The sequence below is a fragment of the Engystomops pustulosus genome, chromosome 5 (genome assembly GCF_040894005.1).
Source record: "Engystomops pustulosus chromosome 5, aEngPut4.maternal, whole genome shotgun sequence".
Taxonomy (NCBI): Eukaryota; Metazoa; Chordata; class Amphibia; order Anura; family Leptodactylidae; genus Engystomops; species Engystomops pustulosus.
The window spans coordinates 30,929,989-30,949,588 of NC_092415.1; positions in this window are offsets into that span (position 1 = coordinate 30,929,989).

Consider the following 19,600-nt stretch of genomic DNA (forward strand, 5'->3'; position numbering starts at 1 on the left):
GTCCAGAAAACAGTTCCTCAGAGTATGCCGGTTCAAATGCCAAATTTTGCTGGGAGGGGGCAGACTGGGGGGAAGGAGGCTGAGGTGGAGGAGCTGGAGGAGTGCTGATTTCGGTGACATGGGGGGACTACGTGGAAGACTGACTGGTGGACAAATGGCTAGAAGCATTGTCCGCAATCCACGACATCACCTCTTCGCACTGTTCTGGCCTCAACAGTGCTCTACCACGAGTCCCAGTAACTTGAGACATGATGAACCTAGGGAGTGTAGCTCTGCGGCGTTCCCCTGCTCCCTCATCAGCAGGTGGTGTCTCACCCCGCCCAGGACCACGGCCTCTGACCCCTGCAGTAGTTGGACGCCCACGTCCACGCCCTCGTCCTCTACCCCTAGCCCTCGGGTTAAACATTGTCCAAATTAAAGTGTAAACTTTTAATAATTTTTTTTTTTTTTTTTTTTTTTTTTTTTTTTTAACAAAACGATGCTATCCTATTGCTATGGCTAGTTTCTAACCTACACTGACAGCACACAACTGGATTTTGTGCTGTGCCTGATGACTTTGAAATTGAAATTTGAATTTGAAATTGTCCCACTTCGGTGTTTGAGGCGGATATGCATGTCACTAAGAGCTAAACACAACGGTCGCAGGTCTCCCAGCAAATTCCTCACAATATGGTCCTAGCTGCACTACTAGTGCCAGCAAGCCCAGCCACAAGCAAACAAAAAAAAGGAAAATATAACGCTATTGTAGGCCTAAGTAAGCCGTTGGGGTTCTCCTATGGCTATTTTGTAGCCTACACTGAGAGCACACTGATTTGCAAGATGAGTTTGAGCTATAAAATGAAATACAGCTAAAAAAAAAAAAAATCAGCAGACTCTGCCTAATTCTACTCAAACCCCTAATAAATTGTCCCACTTCGGTGTTTGAGGTGGATATGTGTGTCACTAAGAGCTAAACACAACGGTAGCAAGTCCCCCTGCAAATTCCTCACAATATGGTACTAGCTGCACTACTAGTGCCAGCAAGCCCAGCCACAAGCAAACAAAAAAAAAAAAGTATAACGTTATTGTAGCCCTAAGAAGGGCTGTTGGGTTCTTGGAGAATCACTCCTGCCTAACACTATTCTAATAGAACAGCCTAACGCTTTCCCTGACCAGCAGCAGCTCTCTCCCTAGCGGCATCCAGACACAGAATGCTCCGAGCAGCGCGGGCAGCGGCTAGTCTATTCCAGGGTCACCTGATCTGGCCAGCCAACCACTGCTATCGACGTGTAAGGGTACCACGTCATGCTGGGTGGAGTGCAGAGTCTCCTGGCTTGTGATTGGCTCTGTTTCTGGCCGCCAAAAAGCAAAATGGCGGGAGATGCCATTTTCTCGAGCGGGCGAAGTATTCGTCCGAGCAACGAGCAGTTTCGAGTACGCTAATGCTCGAACGAGCATCAAGCTCGGACGAGTATGTTCGCTCATCTCTAGTGAACACCAACAAGTGCAGAAACTTTTAGGTTTTCTATATTTTTTTAACTTTGGTTTTAGGGCATTTAATACAAGTTTTTTTAGGCAACTTGAACCCTAGGGGTCTGATCACTGATAGAATATACTTTTGTATAACTATTTTAAAGGACATCTACCAGCAGGATAAAGGATTGTAAACCAAGCACTGACACTGACTTTTAGCTTCTTACGCCCTGTTTTTAAGTCTTTTAAAAGTATGCAAATAAGCCTGAGGGGCTCTGAGCTCCATTGGTGTGAATGAAGAGCAGATCCTGCCAGAAGGGGCACATACCTGTATGTCAGTGAGCTTGATTTATGATCCTTCATCCTGGGGGTTGATAATAATAATAATAGTAATAATTATTATTATTAGAATTATGTCCTTTAAAGTAATGTATGTTGTCAATTCTGTGGATGTAATGTAGATTCGGCAGGCTCTGTTGCAAAGCTTTCTGTGACAACCATGGGGACTGCAGAGAGTGTGTCATTTTCCAGTTCATTGTAAAGATTATTAAATGGCGCCGCTGGAAAGTGTCACCTGCAGGGAACAACTGGACTTCAAACAGAAAGACAGGCAGAAAAAGTGATATCTGGTTAATCAGGTCAAAACCAAGATGACGACGAGGTAAAAATTGTGAGGCAAATAGAATGGTCAAAAAGTCCAAGCATGGGTCAGGAAACACAGCAATAGACACAATGGAGAACAACAATTACATGGAGTATTAAATGGAGTGAGGAGTTGTGTAAGTATAAATGGAGTTCCTGGACACCGCCCTTGCAGCTGAATGGTTCAACTGTCTGTCACTGCAACAAGACCTGAGACACACATCCAGCACAAAGGTAAAACAAGATGAATGCTCTTCCCTCTGCACAGCAAAACACCTGGGTGTGATACGTTCAAACTGTTTAGCTCTGACAGACAGGACGGTGCAAAATGATATCTGATCTAGAGGTCAAATACTTCAGTAACTATCCTCAGGAAATAATGCCTCAACACCCGGACCCATACTTGTTTCTTCAGAAACCTATTGATGGATATTCATATGCTTGGTGCTTACAGTCTCTCAACATGATACAATGCAAAACTTTATGGTCTTTCATGATTTTGGGTGGCAATGGGTCCCCTAGAAGCCTTGTACCCAGGCTACCGCCCAAAATTATAATCCACTACTGTTCTGTAGGAAAGTGCTGCAACTGAGCGCATCAACAAGCAATGCAATGGAGTATATTTACAACTACGTAAACTAAACTTAACTAAGTATTTAAGCCAATATGCATGAATCAATGGCACACATAATAAAATTTAACTTTAATATACACAAGAAAATGTATCTTTCTGTAATCACACAGTTAAATGATAGTGAAGGAGAAGCTGACAAAATTAACAACTTAACTCCTTACAGTTGTTTATATGTTGACTTATCTCTTTTCAAAAATGAATAATCAGACATATTAGGTATTAAAGGAGTTACTCTTTAGTATTAAAGGGGTTTTAAAAATTACTTTTAAACTTGTACTTACCTCGTCTGGTGCCACCGATGTCCCGCGCCGCGGTCCGTCTCCTCTATGCGCCGGTTTCATTACACCATCTCCCAGAGCTTACAATGCTGAGAGATAGGGACGGATGGGAGGAGCCGGCCACATCGTGAACAGTAGTAGGCTTTCTGTAGTATGGCTTCCATCATCAAGGACAGCAATGTTACGAAAATCATGAGAAAATCTTAAAAGAACTGTTCTATAATGAGGATTGGTGGGGCTATTAGAGCTCCCTGTGAATGTATATTCCGGTGACTAGCCATCATTATATGAGATGGAAAAGCCCTTTTGGGATGAGCCTTTCAAAATAAGATGAGAAATGTGCTCATTTACATTGGGGGATACGTATGAACTGATGGACATGAGAATTGTGGAGTGTTTTGGGGGAAGGTTTTAGCACACACATCTTTTTAGAGGTAACTTTTGGGGTATCTCATGAAACTTTTTGTATTGCACGTGCAAATAAAAATGAATGTGTCCTGTAAATTGGTTAACTTTTCTGTGGTAAACGTCAATGACTTATTTATTTAGAACTAGCTAAAGCTCCCAGCATTGCCAGTATAGAAAATAACTGCTCATAGCTATAACAAAATAGAATGGGTAAGCAAAAAAATTTCTATCTATCTCTCTCTCTGTCTGTCTCTTTCCCTCTCTTTTTCTGGCTGTCTCTCTTTCTGTGTCTGTCTGTTTCTCTCTTTGTCTCTTTCTATCTCTCTCTTTCTTTCTACTTGAGCTCATATTAATGACCCGTGGCAAATTAGAAGCTGAGCTGTGATTGGTTTCTAACTGCCTCAGCAGCAGCAGACAATGGTTCCTGTATATGATGGTTAATAACTGTGTTTTGGAAAACACAGGGTGAAAATTTCGGCTCAAAACCTAAAATGTGGTAATTGTAAACGTGACGGTGCAGAGTCCTTTAGCGAACATAAATACATACACACACTCATACACTCAGCTTCATATATTCAATTTTCGAATACAAATTGTTGCAAATCTCTGCCTCCTCCTGCCATCAGAAACCAAACATTTCTCAATACCATCTCAAAAGACAATGCCAATGTCAGGAAGTCACCCCGGGCAAAGAACACCTAAATGTTGGTGGAATTGTCCTGCTCCAGATTTTTCAAAAGGTGAGCGAAAAATTGTAAAATTTTGGACTGAGTGTCGCAAAAGGCTAGAACGTCACAGAAGTGGCAAGACTCTCAAATCCTGTCTAGTGATTGAGAATTGTACACTAGATGTCACTATTTCCCTTTTAGTCGGCGCGCGCACAATGCTTTATCAAGAGAAGAACTTAAACACTTCCCTTGTAAGTGGCAATTAGAGCGCACATTGTGTTGCCTGCCTGACTGCAAAGGTAAGAGCATTATGCGCTCACTTGCCAGTTATCACCGTGAGCTAAGTGCCTTGTTTTTAAGAAAAAGAAACTTTATACATGACAAAAAAATAAGGCGCAATAACTATATCCAGTGAAACTTTGTTGTTTTTTCACATTTTGTAATTTTTTCCCAATTTGTTTCAAACTACTACGGGTAAGTTATGAGCATCTATGTGTGATGTGTTTATATCGACGCCATGTAGAGTAGAGTTCATTGCTTTCCATTTTCTTTTGTATGTCCCCAAACCCAGGGAACTAGAATCAGTTTGCCATTTTACTAGCCCTAGGATCTGATACACCATAAAATGTCTCCTTTTCTTATTCTGAAGTGATGGCTGGTTCAAAAATCAGGGGGATGTAGAGTTTCTAGAAAAAGCCAAGCCCTCCATGTCTTCCCTAATTTTCTCATTGCTTTGTAAATCCACTTCTTGATGTCAGAGCAATATTTTTTCTTAAAGTGAACCTGTCATCAGGAATGCCATTTTTATCTGATGACAGGTTCCAGAAGGCTATGCTATATGTAGATTTCAAAAATACTACTAAAATAATACTACTTTATAAAACTTTATATCACATTACCTGGCTCTCTGCCAGCAGTGTGTGCTGAGTCCCAGGGGCAGCTGCAACAGTCTGTGTGTTTGTGTCTCAGTCTCCTCTCCTCCATAGTATCCAGCTCCCTTCACCCCTCCCCTCTTCCTGTCATGTGCACTGAGGGGCAGGCAGGGAAGGGAGGGGCATGATGTGAGAGGAAGAATGCATAGAGGAGATGGAGACACTGGAACATGGACCAGAACCATGTAATGTCACAGCATACAGAGCCTAGCAGGGGCATGGAGAACTTTATCCATCAGCTATATACACATCTACATATATGCATATAGATGATTGTGCATATATGACTTCTGTAACTGCTGCCATTAAGCTGAGGCTCTTCTCCCATGGAAATGAATGAGAACTGAGCCTACAGTAAGCCTGGACAGCTTCTACTCTACAGATCCTTGTTCTGTGTGTAGCTATCCTATGTGTTTCTGGTGGAAAATCCACCCATAATCCTCAGTGTGAGGTGTATATGGATTGAAGGAACTCCCAGGCGTGGTCCCCGTCCAATGCCAACCAACATCTAAGACTCTACACTTCTTAAATATAGTCCATGAAAGAGTTTATAGATACCAGAGAGGGGACTATAAATGGAAGTGCACCAGAATTGTGGACTACTTTTTGGATATTTGTACACATGAAAAATTTTGGACCTATTGTGCATCTTATTGGACAGTACAATTCCCTGGATAACATCAAAAAGTTGCACGAAAGCCTTGGGCATTGTCCTATTTTGTGAGTTATTTCCTATCGTGTGTCACAGTCTTTGAGAAGGAGGGCAACTATTTGATAAATTTGGTGCAAGTCTCTAAACTAATGCTAGACTTTTGCCCATGTGAAAAAGGCACATCTAGGAATAAATATCCTGAACTGTGGTTTTTAATTATTATTTTTTTTTTAACAGAGATTTTCGATATTTAAAAAGGAGGGTTTAGACCATATTTGTCAGGCGGTTTACTAAAATTAGCATGAAAGATTACATGAGTACAGTATCAGTATGATACAATATCATATGTTGGACTAGTATTTGTATAATGTGTACATTTATGTCTTTTATAATTACATTTTCTTTTTGGTATTGACTTCTCCTCTAGGCACTATGTAAAATCTACACTGCCCTTACGGTCAGAAAGTAAGAGCTGTGCTTTGCCAATTAAGGCCACCTTGCAGGCGTTTCGAGACTTACAGCCATTGACACTCCACTAGGGGATTACTGAAAGTCATGCTTGATGTTAAGGGGGCTGCCTTAGAAGGTAGTCAAGGGCCAAAATTTTCCTTTTCCCATCCTGAAAAAACGCATTTGAATATTTCCTCCTGCTTTGTGACAAGTGAAAGTTCACTATGTACTATCTGCTCATCTCCTTCTGCTATATAAGATGATGCCTGCAGATAAAACACTATGTACCGTCCACTCTACTGCTCCTGATATATAACATGCTGCCTGGTGATAGTTCGCTATGTACAATCTGCTCAGCTCCTCCTGCTCTATAACATTCTGCCTGCGGATAGGACACTATGTATAATCTGCTTATCTTCTCCTGCTCTATAACATGCTGCCTGCAGACAGGATATCATGTACAATCTACTCAGCTTCTCCTACTCTAAAACATGCTGCCTGCAGATAGGACACTATGTATAATACAATTTGCTTAGTGAATCTTGCTCTATAACATTCTGTCTGCATATATCACTATGAACAATCTGTTCAGCCTCCCTTAACACTTCTAAATGCTTCCATTCTATTCTATTGTACTACACAAGCAATGTCACAGGTTCTCCTTAACAATTTTTCTGGGTTTGACGGAGGGTCTTAATCCTAAGGTCCAAATCCAAAAGCTAACATCCTGTACCTTAAATATAACCAAAGTAGTATTATCCAGAGTGCTATGAAGGGGCGTAACTAGGAGGCAGGGCCCCATAGCAGACTTCTGAATGGGGCAATCCTTCAACCTTAAAAAATATACATATTTGACAACACATGTGAGTTTCAACACCCATATACACCCATAAACACACATTAGTATACTTTTATACATACACATACAGCACATAAACATACATACAGTATATAAACACATATACATACACCATACACACCCATGCAGCATATGCACACACATATACACACATATAGAGCAAATACAGAAAATGTATAGAAATGTATAGAAAATGTATAGAAAATACACACAAACAGCAAATACACACATATATACAATAACATATACAGAAAAACAGCATATAATGCATACCCAATAGGTCAGATGCTGGGGCCCCCTAACACTGTGGGACCCATAGCATCAGCTATGGCTGCTACCCCTGTAATTACACCCCTGGCGCTACGACATGAAGTCAGTGATGTAACTCACATGATTTTTTTACAGCAATTTGAACTACAGTAAAGTAGATAACATTATTACTATATAGATAATGGGACGAATAGCTCCACCTAGCAGAATCCCCACCAAATATTGTATCACATATAAGGGAAAATTTCACTTTGATTGGGCCCCTTCAGCTTCCAATCTTTACAGCGCCTTAGATTGTATCTTACTCCCTTTTTATTCCCATAAGAAATTGTGTCTACAAAACATAAGATGGTTGGGCTACAGATTTTACATCAGGTCCCGGGAGCCTGTGTATATATGTTATATCTGAATAATCTGTTATCAGCAAAAAGCTAGATGTTTCCTCTTTATAATTAATATAAAAAAATCAATAGTTTAAAAGAAAAATACAAGAAAACGTATTGTCAGGGATGGCTTAACGTGTGGTGGGTCAATAAGAGGTGCAATGTACAAGGAAACCTAATGATTAATGGCCCATTAGGCAACTAACAGCCACACAAACTCAATAAATCATATATGATCTTGATGACTGGAGAATGGCCTTGTGCATCAGGGTGTGGGTCGTACACTGGTGGACACTACTCTCTTTTTAGTTTACTATTCTTACACTCATTTACATTTATGAGGACTCTCACTTACAGATCCACTCTGCTCCAAATCCCCCAACACAGATTAAACTGCAGGTAATGAACAAAAACATATAGGGGCTCATTTACTATGGGCCCCGTGGACCACACTTTCGTCCGGCATCCCAACGATTTCCGTTTTGCGTCGCTGGGACAGGGATTTAAAAGGGGTTTTTGGTGCACACGGTCAGATTTTGGCGCCAGCTTTTATGCAAGACAAATCGGAGGGCAGGCCGTCGGGCGATCCAACAGATTCTGACAAACCGCAGGATTTTACTTAAAAATTGTGTCGCAAGCCAAGCACTTACATACACCGGGAAGAAGAAGGTGAACTCTGTCGGACCTGAGCGGGGAAGCGACACATGCAGGATATCGGGCGCACGATCTTGAATCATGGCAGAGTTCATCCTCATCAGACAGTCCGGATCGGGGATCACGCAGGGGCCTGGTAAGTAAATGTGCCCCACAGTATCTTTATTGGTGACTTTTCTCATTGAGTCATTGGTTTTTGCATGTTCCATGAGGACCTAAAAATACATTCTTTTAGTCCTGTCAACCAATCTTCCTCCTCTACACATGGCTTTTTAGTTGTTTTGTTCAATGTTGGCCCTGGTGATTAAACATAACAAACCACAAACAAGGTGTACTCACCTCTCTCCCATGCAGTGACCACAGTAACTTGATGTGACCCGTATTAGGCTGGAGCCCATTTGGGCTTCAGCGTCATCTTCTGTCCATAAAGTACTGCTGGTCTGTTTTCTGTTTGGACCACCCCCTAACATTAACTCAATCAAGGCTTGACCAGACCAGATGCCATAATCACTTCATTTGCCCTCTTCCTAGTGCTTGCTCTAAGTTTTCTTTGGTGCTTGCTAGCATATTCTGAATTGCTTTATTTTTGTTTTCTGATCTTTCTGCTGACCTCCCTTCTGTTTCACCTATATTTGTACTACCTTTCTCCAGTGTTTTGTTTTCTCCTGGCCTTGTCTCTGTGTTTCACCTTGGTGCTGGAAGAGATCGCTGTCCAGTTGTCACCTAACCTCTAGGTTAGAATTGGCAAGAACACCTGGATGGGTTTTCCATTGCAAAGCCGGTGACGGGTTCCGCCCCTTGATGTGTTCCCAGTCGCAGGTTTACTTTCAGCCGCCACGACTGGCCATGCTTCAAATCCCTTAGGGCGCGGAGCGGCACCGCTCTCTCATTCTTAAAGGAGCAGGGCATTTCCCAGCTAGGCTGTCCCAGCCTATCAGCGTGCACCTCCAGCCATGTAGTCCAGCATTCCCTGTTCTCCATGCCTGAGCAAAGTTTCCTTGCTTGCTACTCCTGCGGTGTCTGATTCTATGGTATCTCCTGTGTCTCCTATGGTATCTGCTTCTGCTTGTCTTTTCATGTGTGACCTTGACTAGTTCTCCGATTCTGTTTCTGCTCTGTGTTCCCCTGGTATCTGACCCTGGCCTGTATTTTGAACCTGTGCTGTCAGCCAGGACCCTTGGCTTATTTTTCGTTTTGCTTGTAAGCTCCCTGCCTTGACTCAGACTGACTTTGACTACCCGCTCTGCCTGACCCCTTGGTACCACATACCGGTGTGTCTGTGCCCGCTGGGCCAGCTGTTATCTATACTGGGACCACCAATAGACGTAGCTGCCTTGCGATCTCTCTGCAGCAAAGTCCAGATCACTGTATAGGGGTAAACAAAATGGCATAATTACAGAATAATTTGTGAGACAATTCAGTTTATATAATTTCAGGAGGAATTCTTATGCCCTGTGGAGGGTAACCACATGGAAAGCCATTCAAAAGCTTCCTAAAAGGGTTTTCCCCCCAACCCAGTTAGGCCCTATGCACAGAATAGGGCCTAACTTGCTGATCGGTGAGGGTCTGAGTTATGAGAACCCCACAGATCACGAGAACGTGGCATCTGATGTACCCCCGTTGGTCCCCTCATTGCTTTCTAAGGTGAGCAGAGCAGCTGGTCCTACATGGCCGAGCTGCCCCATTCATCCCTATGAAGCTGACACCCCCACTGATCAGCAGATTAGGTGCTATCCTGTGAATAGAGCCTAACTTGTTTTGTGGGAAAACCCTTTGAAAATATGATTAGCCCATTTGCTAGAAATTACTTCCTGTTTCCTGTAGGGGCGCTGCGGACAAAACATAAAGCCTTCCTTATGAACTGTTCTCTGGGGATCTTTTTTCATGGACTCTGATAGCCAGGGCTGATTGTGATCACCACTTTAATGGATCAGTTTCTTTATATTACATATTGTATAACAAATGAAAAAAAATTAATCAAAAGATTGATTGATAAACTAAAAAAGATAAAATGTAAGGCATGCTAACGTCATAAATTGTTTTGGTGATCCGAGAACATTTGGAATATAAAATTTCTTAAATAATATAAAGATCAATGAAATGGCAAATATAATACCATAAAACAGCAAGAACCTATAAAAGCAAAAATTCCATCCTGGCTCCATCTGATGTTGAAATTCTGATTTTTCTTTTTTTTTTTTATTGCTCTATGAACATTTTTTTCAGGATTCAGTCTTTTTTTTTAAGAAAATGCTGATTTACCTTGTGTTTATATTTCTTTCCAATTCCTATGCAGCAGGCGGTTATTTGGTGAACTGCTGACTACACTCCTGTCACATTGATTTGTACAAGCTATTGACCCGCACTTGAGATATATGACATGCAAGACTCAAGAGAAAGTGCATGTGACTGAATGTATCGGCCATGTTAAGGATAGCACAATTATCTATGGTAAGTGGTGCACTCATCATTTGTTACTACCTGTACATTTACATTTTATATACTGGTAATACATTGTACAAGGCAGGATAACATTACATGATAACTTTAATCTACAAGGTGAACGTATACTTAGGGAAACATTATATAATGGGAATGAAAAAAAATTCAATTAAGCAATTCTGTAATAACACTTGAAAGTGTGGCTGTATATACAACAGGGGGAGACCAGCAAACATTGAGGCTGTATTGTTGGTCCCCATGTCAATAACAGGGATATATAAAGACAGAACTATTTGCACCCTTGCATTACTATTGGCATCCTTTCTATTTACAGATAGAGACAATGGGGCAGTACTATCTGAATCCTTACTAATTACATATAGAGATATAGTGGCAGTACTATCTGCATCCTTACTAATTACATATAGAGATATAGGGGCAGATTTACTTACCCGGCCCATTCGCGATCCAGCGGCGCGTTCTCTGCGCTGGATTCGGGTCCGGCCGGGATTCACTAAGGTAGTTCCTCCGCCGTCCAGGTGGCGCTGCTGCGCTGAAAAGCATCAGAACACGCTGGAGTTCACCGGCTCGGGCTGAATGAAGGTAAGTGCAAGCTCCGCGACAGATTTTCCGTTCTTAAATGCAGCGGTTTTTCCGAATACGTCAGGTTTTCGTTCGGCCACGCCCTCCGATTTCCGTCGCGCGCATGCCGGCGCCGATGCGCCACAATGCGATCGCGTGCGCTAAAATCCATGGGCAATTCAGGGAAAATCGGCGCAAATCGGAAATATTCGGGTAACACGTCGGGAAAACGCGAATCGGGCACTTAGTAAATGACCCCCATAGTGGCAGTACTATCTGCATCCTTACTAATTACATATAGAAACAGGGAGGCAGTACTATCTGCATCCTTACTAATTACAGATAAAGACACAGGGGCAGTACTATCTGCATCCTTACTAATTACAGATAAAGACACAGGGGCAGTACTATCTGCATCCTTACTAATTACATATAGAGACATGGAGGCAGTATTATCTGCATCCTTACTAATTACATATAGAGACATGGAGGCAGTACTATCTGCATCCTTACTAATTACATATAGAGACAAGGGAGCAGTACTATCTGCATCCTTACTAATTACTAATAGAGACATGGAGGCAGTATTATCTGCATCCTTACTAATTACATATAGAGACATGGAGGCAGTACTATCTGCATCCTTACTAATTACAGGTAGAGACACGGGAGCAGTACTCTCTGCATCCTTACTAATTACATATAGAGACATGGAGGCAGTACTATCTGCATCCTTACTAATTACAGATAGAGACACGGGGGCAGTACTATCTGCAGCCTTACTAATTACATATAGAGACATGGAGGCAGTATTATCTGCAGCCTTACTAATTACATATAGAGACACAGGGGCAGTACTATCTGCATCCTTACTAATTACATATAGAGACATGGAGGCAGTATTATCTGCATCCTTACTAATTACAGATAGAGACATGGAGCAGTACTATCTGCATCCTTAGTAATTACAGATAGAGACACTGGGGCAGTACTATCTGCATCCTTACTAATTACATATAGAGACATGGGGGCAGTACTATATGCATCCTTACTAATTACATATAGAGACATGGAGGCAGTACTATCTGCATCCTTACTAATTACAGATAGAGACACGGGGGCAGTACTATCTGCATCCTTACTAATTACATATAGAAACATGGAGGCAGTACTATCTGCATCCTTACTAATTACATATAGAGATTTAGTGGCAGTACTATCTCCATCCTTACTAATTACATATAGAGACATGGAGGCAGTACTATCTCCATCCTTACTAATTACATATAGAGACATAGTGGCAGTACTATCTGCATCCTTACTATTCATTCAGGTAGAGGCACTGAGGTAGTACTGTCTGAATTTAAGTACTTTACAGAACAAACCAGAGAGGCAGCACTGTTTGCATCATTATAATTTGCAAAAATAGAAGGAAAGACATAGATGTATTTCTGTCTGAAGGCAGTTTTAATTTGGCTGCTTCAATCAGTGGCCGAGATAAAGAAGAAATACAAACGAAAGTATGTCTGCACCGGTTACATGAAGAGAAAGGAAGGCATCACTGTGTGTAACCTTATTTACATAGAGATACACAGAGGCAGCAATATCTGCATTGTGTATAGGGGGCATGGGGCAGTAACGGCTGGGACAACTTCATGTACAGTCGTGGTACTATCTGTACTTACAACAATAATATCCTTACCTTTGTACATCAGACAGAGCCGAGGGGCACTTGGGTGACTTAGCCCTGAGAGCCTCCAGCTCATTTGAATATCTTTATAAAGTCTTTTTTAGAACAATGCCAATGTTCCAGGATTTCATAAAAGGGAGATCCTCCCTTGAGAGACGGGATGAGCAAGTAAGTTTGGGACATCTACTATCAATGAATCTGATGGTAAGTGTCCTTAGAAGGAGAGAGTACTGTCTGTGACCACATCATTTACAGTGAGATACAGGGAGACAGTACTATCTGTGACCACATCATTTACAGTGAGAGACAAGGAAACATAAATGTGACCACATCATTAACAAGGGGATACAAGGAAATGGTACTGTCTGCGACCACATCATTTAGAGTGAGATACTAGGAGATAGTACTATCTGTGATCACATTCTTTACACAAAGCTACAAGGAGACAGTACTATCTGTGACCACATCATTTACAGTGAGATACAGGGAGACAGTACGATCTGTGACCACACCATTTACAGTGAGATACAAGGAAACAGTACTGTGTGTGACCACGTCATTTAGAGTGACATACAAGGAGATAGTACTATCTGTGACCAAATTATTTAAAGCTAGATACAAGGTGACAATATGGTGTGTGGGCCCATCATTTACAGTGAGAGACACAGATAGTACTATTTATAATGTGTGAATTATCTATATTATATATATTATTATATATTATTATCTATAATAGTATATATAATTTCTAAGTGTACTGTTCTACTGGCAAAAAGATACTGGGGCAGATTTACTTACCCGGTCCATTCGCGATCCAGTGGCGAGTTCTCTGCGGTGGATTCGGGTCTTCTGGTGATTCACTAAGACAGTTCCTCCGACGTCCACCAGATGTCGCTGCTGCGCTGAAGTTCCCTGAGGCCCGCCGGAGTTCACGATCCTATACTTGGGGAAGGCAAGCGAGTGTCCCGCGTCACTTTTTTAAAAAAAATGCGGCGGTTTTTCCGAATCCGTCGGGTTTTCGTTCGGCCCCCCGATTTCCGTCGCGTGCATGCCGGCAGCGATGCACCACAATCCGATCGTGTGCGCCAAAATCAAGGGACAATACAGGGAAATCGGCGCAAAACGGAAACATTTGCGTAACCCGCCGGTAAAACGCGATTCGGGCCCTTAGTAAATGATACAGTGTTCTCACTATAAAATATGCACATATAGTAGATAGAAGTCATCTTGGGCTCATCATATGCAGTGTCCCCAACTTCAACAAATAATAATGCAAAAAACAACAATATTTAAGGAGATATTGACCATAATCATATATAGAAACAAAAAAATCTGAACTTAGTTTGAGAAAGTATGAGCTCACAGTTATATTTAGTAAGCCAAGAAATGGGAAAAAAAAAGTGTCCTCATTAAAAACTTGAAATTTTGCAACTTTTTCAACAAGTCTGAGATAAGCAGTAGTCAGGTGGAAATAATGTAATTCTATTTTGGGAGCACACACAATTTTGATATATTCTTCTCCCATAAACCAGGCTTCTTTGCAGGCGAAGATGATATTAAACCAGTTTTTATAACAAGGATATTTTCATTACTTACCCAAATAAATGTACTTGAAAGAGTCATAGAAATGATGAGATAATGGAATTTCTCCTTGTAAGAAATCTTAGGCTCAGTGGACCGGATTAAAGAAATGTAGGTTTGCTTTTAAATTAATACAAGACGACTCTTGAATACATACATTGATATCCTGAGCACACATGGACATGAGTATGCATAAAGCACATCGAAGAGAGACGGGAGAGATCTTCATTAATAATTCATCAACTTTCAGGTTTAAGACAGAAGCCTTTTTTTTGTTGTTTTTAGGATTGATAAATAGGATGATAGTAAAATATCCGACAGATAATGAAAAACAATTACATTTCTTTTATATGATATACTAAACTGCCTATCACACATATTCATTTATCTCTATATTTTGTCAGTCTTCTTGGACACCGCTGCTTGAGGACCAGACTCAATACTTGTCTTCTATATACATCTGTCCATAAAATAAGGATAATTTTGGCATTATATTAGAAAAAAAGTACTGCAAATCTTATATTTTGGTAACGTGCAGGGCTGGCATTAGGGAGCGGCAACCTGGGCATTTTCCCAGGGCCCCCACTCCTAAAGGCCCCTCTGCATGTGAACTTTTATCCATCTAGTTATCAATTTTCTACAATCTGTCTATTTCCTATCTATATATCTGTCTATCTAACCATTTATCTATCTAGCTTTTTGTTCTATTCTATTTATCTATATATCTCCTATCCATTATCTATTCATTATAAATCAATCAATCAATCGATCTTCTATCTATCACATGCACTGTCTGCATTTAAAGAGTTAAAACCTGCAAGGTGGTCGTGGTGGATGTGTAAAGCTGGTTGATGAACTGCTTAGCATGTGAGCCTTCTGCCTCTTGCTGGTGGTATTTAAGGGGTTAACAGCTGTGTTCAGTGCCAGCACAAATCGTGGGTAGAGATTAGCAGACCCCAATTCCAAGTTCAGGTGTGGCATTCGGGTTTAGGTTCCCCCTGACCAATCATAGCCGTTGGGTGGCTCAACCCAAGCACTGAACCCAAACCGGGACGTTGGGTCTGCTCATCTCTAATCGCAGGTGTTAGCAGTGCATACACGTTGCAGTTCCGGTATCCAAAGTCAACTTTTGTTCCAGGTTTGGCAAACTCACTAAACCTGAACTTGACTGGGTGGGCAATCCCTAGTTTCATGAGATGTCTGTTCCATCCTAGAACTACCTACCTGGTGGTAGAGAGTCTAAAGAGCATGTTGGGTGTTTAAGCTAAGTGCCACAGATTGTGGAGGCTAGTGGGGCTTTTGAAGATGATGTCCACTCAGTAGCTGGGGAGGAACAATAGCTGGGAGACAATTCCAAACTTAGACCATTAACCCTTAAAATTGATGATTGTGTCATCTAAGGAGCTACTTTCACTTTCAATGAAACTAAAAATAAGAAAATATCTACCCTACCAGGAGATCTGGAAAACTGATCCATTCTGATGGCCGCCAAATGCCCTCTGAAGAATCCCAGACATGCCAATCCTATAGATCCATTGAATTTTGGAATAAAAGTAAATAAAAGGTAGTATTAAAGTATTTAAAAACACAAATTTTAAAAATTTTAAAAAAGAATTGAAAAAAAAGTTGCGGTTTTTGAAAAGCAAAAAGTCAAAAGATCAAACAGAAAAGTGGGAAAGTGCTGTTATCAGAAGGGGTTAAATAATGTGGGCTCTCATGACCCTCCTCCCTGATTCCCCAAACCAGCTCGTCCAGGACAACTGACAACACCTCTTACTCTTGGTGGCAAACATGATCTCCGGGGTAGGGGGGGGGGGGGGGCTAAACACGCGCAATATAATAAAATGAAATTATACAAATCAATTTTTTCCATTCTCTTTTAGTAACTCGTGTAAAAATTTAGAGGATATTTTGAGATCCCAGCAGCTGATGATAAGTGGTGATGTACCACATGGTTCCCACATATGGTTATCATAGAGGTAGATGTCAAAAATCTTTGAAGTAAAACTAAACAAATAACATATAAAAAGAAGAAGAAAAGGGAATGAGGAGATGACAACCCTATGGATGAAAGCCATTCCTACAAGTGTGACAGGACATTGGCCTGAAGGTACTAGGGTGCACAGATGTACAGTGGCCACGGGGTGTTGGGTGACGCTATCATGGACATCATGTGGTCTAGGTGTACTTGAAAAATGACAACTTTTTTTTTTTACTGGCAAATATATATTCACTAGTCAATATAGTTATTGTCAAATTATGGATGTAATTTCAAGGGTTTGTCTGGTTTACTAGAGGGTCTACTATCAGTGGCTACAAAGTACAAGAGAAAGTTTTCAGACCAGTAGGAATTCTATGATGTTTTTATAACACATTGATGGAGCCCCTATAAGCCACTGCAGAAAGTCAGGAAACACACCTCAGCTTCTGCAGAACATCATAATACACACCTCAGCTTCTACAGAACATCATAATACACACCTCAGCTTCTGCAGAGCATAATAATACACACCTCAGCTTCTGCAGAACATAATAATACACACCTCAGCTTCTGCAGAAAATAATAATACACACCTCAGCTTCTGCAGAACATCATAATATACACCCCAGCTTCTGCAGAACATAATAATACATGCCTCACATTCTGCAGAACAGCATAATACATACCTCAGCTTCTGCAGAACATCATAATACACAACTCAGCTTCTGCAGAACATAATAATACATACCTCAGATTCTGCAGAACATTGTAAAACACATCTCAGATGACATAGAATATCATGACACACCCCTGAGCTGCTGCAGAACATCATAATACACACCTCAGCTTCTGCAGAACATCATAATACACACCTCAGCTTCTGCAGAACATCATAATACACACCTCAGCTTCTGCAGAACATTATAATAAACACCTCATCTTCTGCAGAACATAATACATGCCTCAGCTTCTGCAGAACATCATAATACATACCTCAGCTGTTATAGAATATCATGACATACCCTGCAGCTGCTGCAGAACATCATAATACAAAACTTACCTGCTGCAAAACATCATAATAAAAAACTTACCATCTGCAGAACATCATACTACACACCTCGCTTCTGCAAGACATCATAATACAAACCTCAGCTGGTCCAGAACATCATAATACACACTTCCGCTATCATACTACACACCTCTCTGCTGCAAAATGGATCCCCATTTTAGCTGCTGCAGAACATCATTATACACACCACAGCTAATTTAGGACTACATAATACATACATACAGTAACTGTTGCAGAATACCCTATTTCACACCTAAACTGTTGCGGAACATAATAATACACACCTAATCTGCGGCAGTATACAATTATACACACTTTAGCTTGTGTAGATAATCATAATACATATACATGCCTCAGCTGCAGAAGAACGTGCCAGTGTGAATGTGGCCTTCAATGACCTTACAGGGAGGATCTCTAGTGTCAGAATAGTGGTGGCAGATAATCTGCTCCAGCCCAGGACCACCCATCTCACAGTAGAGGGTCTAGTTACCATATAGTGCACTTGTTGCTTGGAAGGGTGGGAACTAAAGAAAAAGAAAAACTGTGTAGGAATCGGCGAGGCAGCACCAAATAATCAATGTTGTGTGTTAGATTTGGTGAAGGTGGTAGAAGGTCCTCTTTAATGGGTTTTTTTTTTAGAACTTTCCTATGAGATCGTTTCTTGTAATAATAATAATAATTTATTTATATAGCGTCTATAGATTACGCAGCACTGCACAGAGCTTGCCAAACCAGTCCCTGTCCCCTGTCTCCATACCTACCACTATGTTTTGGGGTATGGGAGGAAACCGGAGGACCCGGAGGAAACTCACGCAAACATGGAGAAAACATACAAACTCTTTGCAGATGTTGACCATCGGACTTGAACCCAGGACCTCAGCGCTGCAAGGATGTAGTGCTAACCACTAACCCGTGCTGGTTTCCCACTACCAACTTTGTCAATGCTTTCTTCTTCCTGAGCTGGTCCTCCTCGCCAGTCGTGTTAGAAATATGGCAATTATATTGACCTTCTTGTTGGGTTTAATCCCAAAATTAGAAATATTTATTTCTAATGTTTTATTTATTTTCATTACTTCCCACCAGTGTAGCACACAGGTCTCCCGAGTACTCCTATTATATTTCATACAAAACGTTATTTTTATACCATTAAGTCCCTGAAAAATAACAGATAATACAAATGCTGAAACACAACACACCCGCTTTCTTGGCACCGGCTGCAATAACAGACCCCTGGGTGCGCTTATTTATTGAGAATAATGAACATATATTTTATCTATTGCCAACTGGATATCTGCCATTTCTTGTAAGGGAATTTCTGCTCACACCCTGGACATGGAGATCAGCTGGATGCAATGGCCGAGTGTGGAACCATTGCTCGGAGAACAGAGAATCGCCACGCAAGGGTTTTTTTTGGGCTATAGGTGATGATTGAAATTGTTATTATACATCCTTCTATATGAATTTCTTCTGAATAATCTCTGAATCTATAATGCATCATTTTGTGATGGGTCATTCAACCTTTTTGTGTAAATATAGTATCAGGTAACACATCTCAAAAATGGATATTCACTAAAATATACACTCACCGGCCACTTTATTAGGTACACCATGCTAGTAACAGGTTGGACCCCCTTTTGCCTTCAGAACTGCCTCAATTCTTCGTGGCATAGATTCAACAAGGTGCTGGAAGCTCCTCAGAGATTTTGGTCCATATTGACATGATGGTGATGGCGACATGATGCGAATCTCCCGGTCCCCCACATCCCAAAGATGCTCTATTGGATTGAGATCTGGTGACTGTGGAGGCCATTTGAGTCCAGTGACCTCATTGTCATGTTCAAGAAACCAGTCTGAGATGATTCCAGCTTTATGACATGGCGCATTATCCTGCTGAAAGTAGCCATCAGATGTTGGGTACATTGTGGTCATAAAGGGATGGACATGGTCAGCAACAATACTCAGGTAGGCTGTGG